This window comes from Desmodus rotundus, chromosome 4, assembly GCF_022682495.2.
Source record: "Desmodus rotundus isolate HL8 chromosome 4, HLdesRot8A.1, whole genome shotgun sequence".
NCBI lineage: Eukaryota > Metazoa > Chordata > Mammalia > Chiroptera > Phyllostomidae > Desmodus > Desmodus rotundus.
The window spans coordinates 180,931,464-180,942,896 of record NC_071390.1 but is presented as its reverse complement, the minus strand read 5'-3'; the positions used below and the strand labels follow the sequence as shown (position 1 = coordinate 180,942,896).

The 11,433-nt window shown below is 42.0% G+C and overlaps 1 pseudogene; it reads left to right on the top strand.

Moving 5' to 3' along the window:
- The first annotated feature begins 10,794 nt into the window (after positions 1–10,794).
- LOC128780787 (U4 spliceosomal RNA) lies at positions 10,795–10,862 on the top strand (annotated as a pseudogene).
- The last annotated feature ends 571 nt before the right edge of the window (positions 10,863–11,433 follow it).

The window sequence follows — 11,433 nt, the reverse complement described above, 5'->3', positions numbered from 1 at the left end:
ATGAAAAGTCTGGCCTGGAAAGAGAAGAGAAGATGGTGTGTTAGGGAATGAACCCACCATCTTCTCGGATCACTGGCCATCTGAATAAAGCGCCCACAAAGATTCGATCTCATTCATTGCTGATTGTGTTTGGCAGTGACCAGCAGCCTGGACACCGGTGTCTTTTCCGGTTTCACTATCGTTTTTATGTATATACACTTGCAGAGATGTCGATGTGCCCGTTTTTGTCTACTTTCTCTGGATTTAGTTTACTCTTTTAGATTCCTAATATGGGTACAAAAATAGTAAATTTCCAGCTTTTATTTCTGATAATCTGCATTGAAGGGTGAAGATTTCTTTCATAAGTTTTGGTATGTAGTATATTTATCACCATTCATTTTCAATTATTTTGTAATTGAAATTGTGTTTTACCTTTGAGGTTGTTTACGAGTATATTACATAACTACCAAATATAAGGACTTTCCAGAGTCCCATTTTTGGAAAGTGAATACTGGCTGAAGTGCAATGAGAACACCTAAGAAACATTGTATATAATTTCAATGCTGCGATGCTTGTTGAAACTGGCTTTATATTGGCTTGGCCAACCGCTAAAACCTTTTGGGAAGATGGAATTATGAAGAGGCCTGCAATATTGCAGAAAGCAGTGGAACAAAATGGTGAATACATTGTTTAATACCGTTATTGGTGAAAACGAAAAACGTCTGTTCCTTTGCGTCTTTACATAAAAACTGAATGAACCTTTTGGCCAAGCAAATAGTACAGTGTTCCAAGAGTGCGTCTCTGCTGCCATCTCGTGGGAATTCTGGGGAATGACATCTTAGTTGAGTCAGGAAAAGTGGTGGATTCCAGTGGAATATCAATGACTGTTGATGGCAGTGGTATTTAGAAGTGCACTTCAAAACATCTAAGTGTAAGTACTTTCCAGTTACCTCGAGACTGGTTTCCAGAGTAATGGCCAAGGAACAATAAACGTGATTTATGTGACATTGTTGGAACTGTCCTTATAGTGTAATCAAGTTGTTACAACTTGCAGGTGTGCTTCAAAATCATTTGTTATCGACTTTGTGTGTTGCAGCTTCCTTAAACAACGTGGAGGGAAAGTTCATTCATAATTTTGCACTAAGAGGTACAAGAAAAAAAGAGTAAAATATAAGCGCCATCGTTGTATGTCTGTGCCCTTCTGGACATGTCTACAGGCTCGTTTCCTCCACTCTGCCTGGACCTTGTTTACCATTTCAGATTCCTTGTATGGGTGCAAAACTTGTGCATTTTAAGCCTCTGTTTCTAATGTGTGCATTCAAGGGTGAGAATTTCTTTCTCAGGTTTTGGTCCGTAGCATCTTTAGCATCATTCAGGTCAAGTTACTTTGTAATTCAAATAGTGGTTCATTTTGGAGGTTCTGTAGGAGTCTATTTGAGAAGGTCTGTGCAGCAGAACTTTGTCCTCATCCATTCCCCGTGAATGCCAGCTCAAGTGCCATTAGAGCAGAAAACATATTGTATAGGCTTTCGAGGCTGTGATGATGGTTGAAACTTGCTTTAAATGGGATTGTCCAAAAAGTCATTTTGGTCCCCCACAACTGCACCACCTCTGCGTCCCTCCCAGCACGTCACCTGGCACCGGCCCCGCATACTTGCCTTTAATGTCATTTGAAACTTTTTTAGACAGTATCATGACAACTGTCATATCCTCCTGGGATGACAAACCTCATGAAAACTGTTGAATGTGTGTGTGGCCCTCTTCTCACTGAAGACACCTGAACCTAACATTTTTGGCTCCTCAGTCTGTGTCATTTCCAGAAAGGTACAAGTGCAAGTGTAAGGCAAGAAAACATGCTTGGTGTACAGAGAAGACGCTGAGTCTTATGGAACATGTGAGAAGTGGGTTGCAAAGATTCATGCCGGAGATTTCTCATGCGCAGTTGCCCATGGGTAGGCAGACCAGGAGCAGTGGAGAGCCATCCAAGGCAGACGTTAACAGAAGACAGACCACGTTGTGGCACGCGGGAGACAGGCAATATACTCAAAGTATCCCAATACAGTGTCGAAAAGCATTTGCAGCAGCTTCATTATGTTAATCTCTTTGACATTTGGGTTCCACAGCAGTCAAGCATGGTGGTGGGGGTCCCATCTTGACTGAATTTCCACATGCAGTTCTCTATGGAAATGGAAGGGAAACATTCCATTTCCAAGACAAAGTGTGAGGGGATGAACCATTGATATTTGAGAAAAATGTGGAACAGGAGATATTGAGGGAAGTCCAGGAACCACCAGCAGCCCATCCAAAGGGCGGTCTTCATCTGAAGGAGGTGATGTCCTGCAGTGGGTGCTCCTTGCGGAAACTCAGAGGGCTTCTCCCGACAATGACTGATCTCCATTAGACTAAGTGAAAGCCACCTGAGGGAAAATGTCCAGAATTTGTCAGGAAAGACAGGGGAGCTTCAGGATAAGGCAGGAGCGCACCCGCTTCTCTTTGGTGACCAGGGGAAAAGTTCCAGCCTGGCTGGGCAGTCACGATTCATCTGCAGTCCTCACCAGAGCTTGTGCTTTTGCATGACCCTTTAGTTTGGTCTTTGTGAATTTCTCTTATTGGAGAGGAATTTTCCTTCCCTGGAATAGTTCTCTGGTCTGAAAGAGAACAATGTTCTGGGATGATGGAACAGTGAAATTGCATGAAAGGTGGCAGAGGGCAGTGGAACAAAATGGTGACAATGTTGTCCGGTTGTTGTTCAGTCCCGTTGTTTAGGGGAAAATGAAAATTGTCTCCGTCATGGCATCTGATGGTGAGAAGTGAACAAAATGTTTGGTGAAGCCAGTATAGTATGTGTTCCAAATGTTGGTCTTCGCTGCCATCTCGTGGCTTTTTTAAGGAATGACACCTCAGTATAGGTCAGCAGGAAAAGTGGTTGACTCCGTGGAAGATCAATGAGTTTTGATGGCAGTGGTATTTAGAAGTGAATTTGAAAATGTCTAAATGTCAGGGCTGTCCATTTACCTTGTCACTGGTTGCAGGTTAATGGCCGAGAGAGCAATAAGCATATTTTATGTGACATTTCTTGGATCTGGCTGTGTAGCATGATACAGTCGGGTTTCCACAAGTTCCAGGTATGTTTGAAAATCACTTGTAATCTGCATTGTGTTATACAGAATCCTTAAACAACGAGGAGGTAAAACTTAGTAAAAGTTCTCTACCAATATGTAAAAAAAAAAAAAAAGTAAATACAAGAACTTTCATTTTATGTATATGCCCCTCTAGACACGTTTACGGGCTTTTAAAACTCAACTTTGCCTAGAGTGCGTTTACTATTTTAGGTTCATCTTCGGAGTAAAAAGGGAAGGAAACTTTGTGAGAAGCCAATATGCGAGTGTTTGTTCCAACTGTGGGTCTCTGCTGCCATCTCGTGGTCATTTTGTGCAATGACACTTCAATGCAGGTCAGCAGGAAAACTGGTTGATTCCAGTGAAATTCAATGACTTTGGGTGGCAGTGGTATTTACAAGTGTATTCTAAAACATCTAAATTCCATGTGTGTCCAGTTACCTTGTGACTGGTTTTCAGGTTAAGGGCAAAGGGAGCGATTGATACGTTTTATGTGACATTTCTCAGAACTGGCTCTGTAGCGTAGCAGCGTCAGTCTTTGACAAGTTGAAGGCGTGCTCGAAATTTGTTTGTGTTTGCTTTGTTGCAGCTTCCTTAAACAACGTGGAGTAAAATTTATACAGAATTCTGCACCAAGAGGTGCAGGAAAAAAAGCAAAGTAAAATATCAGCGCTATCAGTGTATGTACTCTTGTTTTCTCAACTTTGCCTGGACTTCCTTTTCCATTTTCGGTTCTTCCTACATGTGCAAACCTTGTACATTTCCAGTTTCTTTCTTTTTAAAAAAAGATTTTATTTATTTTTAGAGAGAGGGGAAGGGAGGGAGAGAAACCCTCAATGTGTGGTTGCCTCTCTCAGCTCCCAGCTGGAGACCTGGCCCACAACCCAGGCATGTGCCCTGACATGGAATTGAACCAATGACCCTTTGGTTTGCAGGCTGGCACTCAATCCACAGAGCCACACCAGCCAGGACTCCAGTTTCTGCTTCTAACCTGTGTGTTGAAGGGTGAAGATTTTTTTCTCAAGAATTGGTAATATCATCCTTAGCATCATTCGGGTCAGGTTATCGTGTAAGTCAAATGGTGGTTCATTTTGGAGCTACTGTAGGAGTCTATTTTGGAAGTCCTGAACAGCAAAACTGTCTATTCATCTATTCTCTCTGTATACTAGGATAAATGCTATGGGAGTAAAAAATGTACTGTATATGATTTTGAGGGTGCGATGCTGGTCGAACCTTGCCTTAAATCGGGTCCGCCAAAAGGTCTCTTCAGCCAAAAAGTCTGCTCAGTGAAAAAGTCCATTTGGCCAAAAGTCTGTTTGGCTAAAAAGTCAGTTCAGCCACAAGTCAGTTCGGCCTGCAACCCCAGTCCCCCAACCCCATCGCATCACCTGTCTCTGGTCGCCCATACTTGCTCTTAACATCATTCAAAACTGTTTTATTAGACTATATTGTGACAGCTACTATATCAGTGTGTGATGAAACTCATCACAACTGGTGATTGTGTGTGTGTCCCTTTTCACAGTGAACACGGGTGAACAGAAGCACCATTTTTGGCCACTTAGGCTGGTCATGTCAAGAAAGGTACATGCATGAGAGTAAGGCAAGAAAAGATTTATGGAGAAGATGCTGTGACTGACTGACGGGATGTGTCTGAAGTGGATTGGGAAGTTTGATGCTGGAGGTTTCTCGGGTGCAGTGGCTGCATGGGAAGGTGGACCACTTGCAGTGGAGAGTCATCCAGCGCATACGTGAACTGAGGACAGACCATGTTATGGCACATGGAATTCAGGTGACATACTCAAAGTTTATGTATCATGCGTGGAAAATCACTTGTATCAGCAGTTACATTAGTCTGTTTTAAGTCTGGGTTTCACAGAAGTTAAGTAGGGTGGGTGGAGGTGGGATTAAATCCTTCTTGACCACATTACCACATGAGATTCTCTAATCAAACACAAGGAAAATGTTTCATTTCCAAGACAAATTGTGAGGAGGAGGAAGAACTGTTGATATTTTACAATAATGTGGAAGGGAAGAGATCATGGGCATATGAAGGCAACCGCCACCAGCCCCTCCAAAGGTGGATCTTCAGCCTTGGCTGGTGTGGCTCAGTGGATTGAGTGCCCATGTGCAAACCAAAGGTTTAGAGTTCAATTCCCAGTCAGGACACATCCCAGTCAGGTTTGATTCGGGCCAGGACCGCAGTAGGGGATGCTCAAGAGGCAATAACACATTGATGTTTCTCTCTCCCTCCCTACCCCTCCCTGTAAAAACAAATAAATACGATCTTAAAACAAAGAAAAAGGATATTAAAAAAAAAGAAAAGGACCATATTCGTCCAAAGAATGTGGTAGTATGTATGTGGTTGGTTCGGGAGGGAGTACTTTATTAGAACATGCTTGCGGAAAACCAGTGGGTTATTTTCAACAGGTATGGCTCCTGATTAAACCAACTGAAAGCACCACTCCAGGGAGAGCCAGCAGTTTGTCAGCAGAAGACAGGGAAGCTTCTGGATAAGGTGAGAGTGTTGTTACCCTTTGGTGACCAGGCCAACGTGTTCCCACCCTGGCTGCCCAGTCGTGACTTGTCCTCAGTACTCAGCAGGCCTCGAAACTTTGCATGGCTGTTTAGTTCGGGCTTCCTGAATTTCCCTTAATGGAGAAAGGTTTCCATTCCCTGGAAGACTGCAGAAGGCACCTGGAAGAGTTCCCTGTTCCAACAGATAACAATATTTTGGGAAGACGGAATGGTGAAGTTGCCTGAGAGATTGCAGAGGGAGGTTGAAGAAAACGGTGAAACTGTTGTTCAGTTATGTTGTTGGTAGAAAATGAAAAATGTGCCTGTCATTGCAACTCCTGGTAGAAACCAAAGGAACCCTTCGGCAAAGATCAAAGTACCCGTGGTCCAAATGTGCATCTCTGCTGCCATCTCGTGGCCGTTTTGGGGAATGACACCTTAGTGCGGGTCCCCAGGAGAATTGGTTGATTCCAGTGGAATATCAATGACTTTTGACAGCAATATTAATTACAAGTGCATTTCAAGACATCTAAATGTAAGGATTGTGAGGTTACTTTCTGATTGGCTTCTAGATTAAGGGCAAAAGAAGCACTAAACGTGTGTTATATGACATTTGTTGGAACTGGCTTTTAGCATGATGGAGTCCATTTTTTACTAGGTCTAAGTAAGTTTGAAAATTTTTTGTAATTTGTCTTGTGTGTTGCAGCTTCTTTAAACAAGGGGAAAATAAAATGTATTCAAAATTCTCCACTCGGAGGTCAAATCAAATCAAATCGCTGTCATGTTATGTACGTGCCCTTCCAGACACGTCTAGAGGCCTGTTTCCTAGAGTGTGTCTTGGCTTCATTTACTCTTTTCGGTTCCTCAAATGAGTGCCACTCTTGTACAATTTGAGGTCTTGTGCCTAACACGTGTGTTTAAGGGTGCAGATTTTGTTCTCAAGTTTAAGTATGTAGTATGTTTAGCATCATTCAGTTCAAACCATTTTGTAACTCACAATGTGGTTCATTTTGGAGGTTCTGTAGGAGTCTATTTCAGAAGTACCAAGCAGGAGAACTTTCCAGTCACCCATTTTCAGTGAACTCTAGCTTTAGTGCTGCGAGAGCAAAACACATACTGTAATTGATTTCAATGGTGCAATTCTGGTTGAAGCTGTCTTTATACCGGGTTTGCCCAACAGTAAGTACGGCCACCCACCACGCTTTTGCCATCCTGCCCCTTCATGTGACTCTGGATTGCGTTCTTGTCTTTAACTTCACGGGAAACTGTTTTGTTGGAGTGTATCACGACAGATGTCATACCAGCATGCGTTTCAATAAAAAACTCATCAAAACTGTTGAGTGATGTTGTGGCCATTTTCATCCTGAAGATGGGTGAACATAAGGAACAGTTTTGGCACATGAGGCTCTGTCATTTCAAGAAAGCTGAAAGCACATCTGGAATGCCCAAATAAAGATTTGTAGTGTGTATGGAGAAGGAGCCCTTAGGTGATGAAATGTGTCAGAAGTGGTTTGCGAAGTTTCATGCCCAAGATTTCTTGCACAGAGGTGCCCCACGGCATGGCAGACCAGTAGCAGTTCACGGCCATCGAGTCCAGACCTTAACTGAGGACAGACCAGGTTATGCCATGTGGGAGACGGGTGACATACTCAAAGTATCCAAACTGAGCACTGAAAATCATTTGCACCTGCATGATTACGTGAATCGCTTTGAAGTTTGGGTTCCACACATATTGAAGGGATGGGGGGGGACTTTCTTGACCTCATTCCCACATGCGGTTTTCTAGTGAAACCTAAGGAAACTGTTCTGCTTGCAAGCAAATTGCTAGGGGCGTATGAACTTTTAAACTTTGAGAATAATGTGGAACAGGAGAGATAGTGTGCAAATGAAGGAACTACCACCAGCAGCTCCTCCACAGGGCGGTCTTCATCCAGAGCAGGTGATGTTGCCTATGTGTTGATAACAGAGGGAGTTCTGTAGGAGGTGCTTCTTGGGGTAATTTGCAAGAGGTGCTGCCCCATCACTGCAAGAGCAACTGCATGCACTTCCTGTTGACAGAGTTGAAGGAGAAGACGGGGAAGCTTCAGGATGAGGTGGGAGCGCACGTTTCTGTTTGGTGACCAGTGAGAAACGGTTCCAGCCTGGCCGCGCAGTCGTGATTCATCAGCAGTACTCACCAGAAATTGCACCTTTGCATGGCCGTTTAGTTCAGTATCCCGAATTTCTCAGTGGAGAGAAATTTCCGTTCCGTGGAAGACTGCAGAAGGCACCTGGAAGAGCTGTGCTGCTAAAGGTAACAGTGCTGTGGGATGATGGAATGGGAAGTTGTCTGAAAGATGGCAGAGGCCAGTGGCAAGGAATGGCGATGACGTTGTGCAGTTCTAATTTGGGAGGAAAATGAAAAGTGTGCCCGTCGTTGCATTTTACCGTAAACAGCTAAGGAACCTTTCAGCCAAGGCTTTGGTGCGATACGCATTGTATCTGTCGGTTTCTGCTACTGTCTTGTGGCCGTTTTGGGGAATGACTCCTTAGTGCATGTCAGCAGGAAAAGGGGTTGATTCCAGTGGGAATCCCTTTGACTTTCATAGTAGTGTAATTTAGAAGCTCAGTTGGAGACGTCTAAATGTCAGGATTGTGTAGTTACTTTGCAACTGGTCTCCAGATATTGGCCGAAGGAGCAATAAATGTATTTTCTGTGACGTTTTTTGGAACTGGCTTTGTAGCGTATTGGAGGCAGGTTTTTACAAGTGCCAAGTGTGCTTGAAAATCGTTTGTAATTTTCTTTTTCCATCGGAGGTTCTTTAAATAACATGGAGGTCAAATTTATTTGAAATTGTCCACCGAGAGGTAAAAAAAAGTAAAGTAAAATACAAGCGCTCTCATTTTGTGTACATGCCCCCAAGGACATATCTACGGGCTCGTTTCCTCCACTTTGCCTGGACTTGGTTTACTATTTTAGGTTCCTCCCACAGGTGCAAAACTTGTGCATTTCCAGCTTCTGTGTCTGACCTGTGCATTCAAGGGTAAAGATTTCTTTCTCAAGTTTTCATACAGAGCATCTTTGCCATCAGTCTTGTCGAGTTATTTTGTTTTTTACATTTATGTATTTACTTACTTTGTTTTTTTAAAAAAAGTTTTTATTGATTATGCTATTACAGTTTTCCCAATTTCCCTCCCCTTTTCCCCCCTCCTCCCTGCACCCCTTACCCTCCAGCATTCCTCTCTCCCCTTAATTCATGTCCATGTGTTGTACATATAAGTTCTTTGAGTTCTCTGTTTCCTATGCCATTTTTCATCTCTCGCCATCTATTTTGTGCCTACTAATTATGCTGCTTCTTCTCGGTACCTTTGTCCCTCTATTCTTCCCCTCCCCCTCCCCGCTGAAATCCCTCCATGTGAAGTCCATTTCTCTGATTCTGTTCGTGTTCTAGTTGTTTGCTTAGTTTTGGTTTTCTTTTTGGTTCAGTTGTTGATCTGAGTTTGTTGTCATTTCACTGTTCATAGTTGTGGATGTTCTTCAATTTCTTAGATAAGTCCTTTTAACATTTCATAGGAAAAGGGCTTGGTGGTGATGAACTCCTTCAACTCGACCTTATCTGGGGAGCACTTTATCTGCCCTTCCATTCTGAATGATAGCTTTGCTGGATAGACTCATCTTGGGTGGAGGTCCTTGCCTGTCATGACTTTGAATACTTCTTTCCAGCCCCTTCTTGCCTGCAAGGTTTCTTTTGAGAAATCAGCTGATAGCATTATGGGCACCCGTTTGTAGGTAAATCTCTCCTTTCAGTTGCTGCTTCTAAGATTATCTCTTTATCATTAATGTTGGGTAACTTAATGATGATGTACCCAGGTGTGTGGTTTTACTATCATTCCATGCAAATTATTTTCTAAATCCAGTTGTGATTTATTTTGGGGTGGTCATTTAGAAGTGTATTTCGTAATTTGTAAATGTAAGTACTTTCTAGTTATCTCGTTACTGATTTCTTGATTAATGGCAGTGAGAGCAAGAAATATGTGTGTGTGTATATACACACACACACACACACACACATTTCAGTCCTTTAAAATTTGTTGGAACTTGCTTTATGTTACAATATGGTCAGTTTTTATAAACGTCTCCGTGGTCCTTGGAAAGCATCTGTAATCTGCAGTTTTGGGGTGAAGCGAAGTACTTGTGCACATTGAATGCAATTTGCTTCTCAGGTTTTTTAAAAAATATTTTTTACTATATTTTTGTGGGCTTCATTGGTTCTGAAACAGAGAGAGTTTTGGTAAATCTCCTATAATAATTATTAGTCTATTTTTCTTTGTAGCTCTGTTCTATATAATTTTGAATTTATGTTATTAAGTGAATAAAAATTTGAAAGTAACTGATAAATTGAACTTACTGATATGAAGTACTCCTTTTTATATGTAGTGGGGTTTTGGGTTTTTTTTTGCCTCCAAGTCTACTATATGTGATATCATTTTGATTTGGTTAATGTTCATGTACTATATTTTCCCCATTCTTTCACTTTAGATCTCTTGGTATGTTTCAGATAGCTCTGTTTTATGTTAGTTATGAGTGGATGGTAAAATCAATTAAAGAATTGATCTTGGTGGAGGATGTCATGTAGGGGGCCCAATAATTTTCCCGTTCAGTGGTTCCAGCACCTTGTATTATATCACAAATATTTTCCCACATATGTAAGGAGATATTTTTATCATAGAAAATAACCACGGCACCTCACATCATCGCTGTCTCATTTATGCTCTTCTGCATGTGGGGTTTCTGACTCTCTCCTGTAAGTGAGGTTCTCCCGCCTATGCATATCTTACATTTGGCCATTTTCATTTGCTAACCTGTGTCATACCTGTTGGATTATTAGACCAGCCCAAAGATAGTTGAGGTCACAAGAAAGGTTGTTTCCCCACCAGGTAAGCAAGCAGTCAGGTGTTTAATATGAGGTGAATTTGGGGAGTACGTGTACGTCACCATTTACTTAAGAAAGATGTAACAATTTAAGTAAAGTAACTTATTCTCAGAACAGAATGGTTATATCAGTGAAATATGGAACAACGTTCTAATGTAGCTTGTGGATATACAACTTGTATTTGAAGTTTCAAAGGTGGCAATGAAGTGGGCTAACATTTTGCAGTTGGCACGTTGATTTTAAACTGGCTGTTAAGGAAGGGAAGGCTGAGCTTTGCGCAGTGGCAGTATCGTAGCCAAAGAGGTTTATCTGAGGCGCGATTATTGCTAAAAGAAAGGGAAGACTGAGAAATTACTTAGGATTGTCATCTCATTTCTTCCTAAGAGGTTTAGTGGCCACAGTTTGGTTTAGGAAGAGAGCTTCAGCACCATCACCTCAGCTTCAGATAGTGACACTCCTAGCAAGAGCTTGTTGACCCTCTTACCGTCTCCTCGTGTCTTAAAGTTTTGGGAGTTGCCGAACAGAAATCAACCTGCCAGGTATGCTGGCTTTTTTCCTAAATTACCTGCATGTCCCCCATTTCACTGTTGAAATCTAAGACGCTGTTCTTCCATATTCCCAAATCCCCTATATACCCAATATCACCTCAATTTATTTGGTATTCATTTGAATGTGAATTCCGCTTGTCCATGTATTAGACATTGAATACCTCCCATTAATCAGATTAATTTGATTTGATTGTCATCTTAGCTGTGAGAATGTAGAAGGTATGATAAAAAATAATTTTTTAATCCCCACAGGTTTGGTTATCCAGCCATGTGACATTCATGGCTGGGACAGTAACTTCTGGAAAGTGTAGTCTCTGAGAGATCATGGACATCTCCTGGCGGAAGTAAGCATTATTATTA